Raw genomic sequence first — 3,850 nt, 5'->3', positions numbered from 1 at the left:
CCCTCCCACTGCTGGCTAGCCCTAGTCAAACATTTATTTCTGCCTCAGTCCTCCAGTCTGCCTCAGTCCTCTAGTCTGCCTCAGTCCTCTATAGTCTGCCTCAGTCCTCTACAGTCTGCCTCAGTCCTCTAGTCTGCCTCAGTCCTCTACAGTCTGCCTCAGTCCTCTACAGTCTGCCTCAGTCCTCTAGTCTGCCTCAGTCCTCTACAGTCTGCCTCAGTCCTCTAGTCTGCCTCAGTCCTCTAGTCTGCCTCAGTCCTCTACAGTCTGCCTCAGTCCTCTAGTCTGCCTCAGTCCTCTATAGTCTGCCTCAGTCCTCTAGTCTGCCTCAGTCCTCTAGTCTGCCTCAGTCCTCTACAGTCTGCCTCAGTCCGCTACAGTCTGCCTCAGTCCTCTACAGTCTGCCTCAGTCCTCTACAGTCTGCCTCAGTCCTCTACAGTCTGCCTCAGTCCTCTAGTCTGCCTCAGTCCTCTATAGTCTGCCTCAGTCCTCTACAGTCTGCCTCAGTCCTCTAGTCTGCCTCAGTCCGCTACAGTCTGCCTCAGTCCTCCAGTCTGCCTCAGTCCTCTACAGTCTGCCTCAGTTCTCCAGTCTGCCTCAGTCCTCTAGTCTGCCTCAGTCCTCTACAGTCTGCCTCAGTCCTCCAGTCTGCCTCAGTTCTCCAGTCTGCCTAAGTCCTCTAGTCTGCCTCAGTCCTCCAGTCTGCCTCAGTCCTCTACAGTCTGCCTCAGTCCTCTAGTCTGCCTCAGTCCTCTAGTCTGCCTCAGTCCTCTAGTCTGCCTCAGTCCTCTAGTCTGCCTCAGTCCTCTGATTACATCTGTGATTGATCACACACACACACACACACACACACATACACACACGGGTTTCATCACTGCAACATACGGCCAACTCTGAGGGAATGGATCAGCCCTCCACCCGTCTGACTGGGCATTTCTGTCAGCCCTTTAGTTCCACCCGCCGTGTCCCTTCCTGTCACAGCTCAGCACCAGCCAGTTGAGACAGATGAAACTTTAATACAACATGAAGTTTGGTTAAATGAGAGGAGAACACTTGAGTGAGCGTTTAGCTTGAGTTTATACAGTACAGTATATACAGTATGGGTGTGTGTTTGTGTGTGTGTGTGTGTGTGTGTGTGTGTGCATGTGTGTGTGCATGTGTGTGTACAGTACAGAAACTTTGCAAGGTGATGTGGCCCCCCCTGACAGTGGGGGGGGGGGGGGGTGAGGTTACTGTCCTGCCCGCCAACCGTGGGCCTCCTGTCCACCAGTGAGGGCGGCCCCAGCGGCCAGGGACAGATGGTCAGTCCACAGGACACACACAACTACTACATCACAACAAAGCACAGTCATGCATACAGTACTCACGCTGGCTAACTACACACAGACACACACACACACACTACACACACACTGGCTAACTGAGAGACTGTGTGTTACTAGACACAGCTATATCCCTCAGTTGGCGCACGCACACACACTACACACATGCACACATACACACACACACACACACACACATATACACACACACAGAAACACAAACACACACGTGTGCGCACATGGGGTAAGCAGAGGAGGAGCATGTTATGCGTTCCAAACATGACCATGAGGTCTCAACCAGCTCCCGTGAAGTGGCATTCTCGCTCTGTTCTCCACCATCAGGAAAGGTAAGAGATGGAGAGAAAAAAATGAGAGTATAGAAAGTTTCTCTCTTAAAGTTACATAGTGACAGACTCCCTACAGAGAACGCCCCCTAGTGGGGTGACCAGGGAGGTGCTGCTGCCTCAGGCCCTCAGCGTCTGACAGAGAAATTGGCCGCTGTTCAATAAGATCCAATTCCCCGAGACAATCATTAAGCTAATCAGTCCTCTGTCAAATGTTCCAGTGAGCAGCCAAACTCAGACTCAGACTCTGACGATGGATTTTCAGCCTCAGACGAAACTCTAACTGTGGTGTTGTCAAGGCATTAAGTCATCCTGCTCTCCTTTTACCTCAGATGAAGATCCAGGGTTTAGATTCTCTTTGACTTTTCCATGGAACTTTATTGATCCTCTCGGAGACACTGTGTTTGTAGGGGTTTGTCTTTATTTTGACTAATGTGCCACTGAAAGGTAGATTTGCCGGCCACATATCTGGTGGATTTGTTACAGTGGAGACTCTTTACCGTGAACTGTGAAGGTTAGAGAAACACACAGAGACAGACTCTGATCACCAGGGAGTCGTGAATGTGTACTGTTCTGTGGCGGTCAGTCTTTGCATGCGTGTGTGTGTGTGTGCGTGTATGTGCATGCGCGTGTGTGTGTGTGTGTGCGTGTATGTGCATGCATGTGTGTGTGTGTGTGTGTGTGTGTGCGTACAGTCAGTCAGGCAGTGAGTGAGCCGGTGGGCGTGTGGGAGGACAGACAGAGATTGCTCAGCTTATTTTCCTCCTCGTTAGCTCTCCCTCCCACCATCACCTTCCGTCAGCAGCACCCGCCCTCCCCATTAGTCCACCAGGACACTTCCTCCTGGCTCCGTCTGCCGCAACGAGCCCGCAGAGACGGGCGGAGAGGAGACAGACGCCCATCCGTCTTCATCTGAGTCCTCCACACATGCACACACACACACGCACGCACACACACACACGGCACATTCTAACACACGGCGGTGGCTGTTCACACACACACGGCGGTGGCTGTCCCGCTCTCAGCCGTTGGTCAAACTAATGTTGACAGAGCTCATCAGGGTTAACGGACAAAGAGTTAAGTGGCTTAGGTCTGACCTCTACCTGCTGTGCCCTGTAGCCACACACACACACACACACACACACACTCCAAAAATGAAGTCTCCGACGTACTTCAGGCGGATGTCAACGCCGGGCTAATCGGCAGAGGCTAATCAGTCACACCCCATATGACGCAACCCACCAGCTTACTGTCAGCTGTCATAGCATTGGTTCAGCTCGCTAGAGCGCATGTATTTAGCTGTCAAAACACGTCATTGCTCGCTCTTGCCATTACTGCTGATCGCTCGTATCTGCGCGCTCGCTGCTTCCGCGTTCTCTGCTCTGTGTCCGCTCTGCCATTACTGCTGATCGCTCGTATCTGCGCGCTCGCCCCTCCTCCTCCCCTGCTCCGCCTGTGTTCTGTCGATGTCGTCTCTGTTGTCATCGTTGCTCTCTGTTCCGGGGGTATTGCTGCTTTCTTCTGGTATTCCACTATGCGTCGGCTAGTGGAAGCCAGGGAATTACACTAGCTTAGTCTCTGTGGCGCTCCGTGGTGATCGTGGGCCGAAACATCTCCGAAGGGCCATCCAGCAGTCCCTCCAGTCGCCATGGAGGCAGAGACACTAGGCTGTATCTCCTTCGGACTCCACGAAGCGCTGGCCCGTGGAGGCCAGGGACTATAATGTACAGCAGTCCTCCTGTGGCGCTCTTTGACGGTCTTAGTGGGCTGAGTTACCTCCGAGCGTCTTCCCGATCGCGGCCCACTCTGATCGTCATAGAGGCAGGGGGCTAGATGCCGTTCCCTCTTCCGGCCCGGCACTCTGGGCCAAGCGGCCCAGACAGGGGGAACATCTAGATTGCCGCTTTCCACATGCGCGGAAGGCAGGGGGCCCCCCGAACAGATCACACCGCCAAAATTCATATGCGTAAAAAATGTATATGCTGTATATATTATTGCATGCTAATAAATGGGTTAATTTTGACTAAAGTGATCTCGACTGAAGTAATAAGAACTCAGTAACAAGGGGAAGAGAGAGATAGAGTGACAAAGAGACAGAAAGAGCGGAACACATTTAGGGATATAAGTACAGAGGGAGAGAGAGATAGGGAGAGAGAAATAGAGAGAAAGAAAGATGGAGAGAG

The sequence above is a fragment of the Borostomias antarcticus genome (assembly GCF_949987555.1).
Source record: "Borostomias antarcticus genome assembly, chromosome: 10".
Lineage (NCBI taxonomy): Eukaryota > Metazoa > Chordata > Actinopteri > Stomiiformes > Stomiidae > Borostomias > Borostomias antarcticus.
This window is presented reverse-complemented; position numbering follows the sequence as displayed.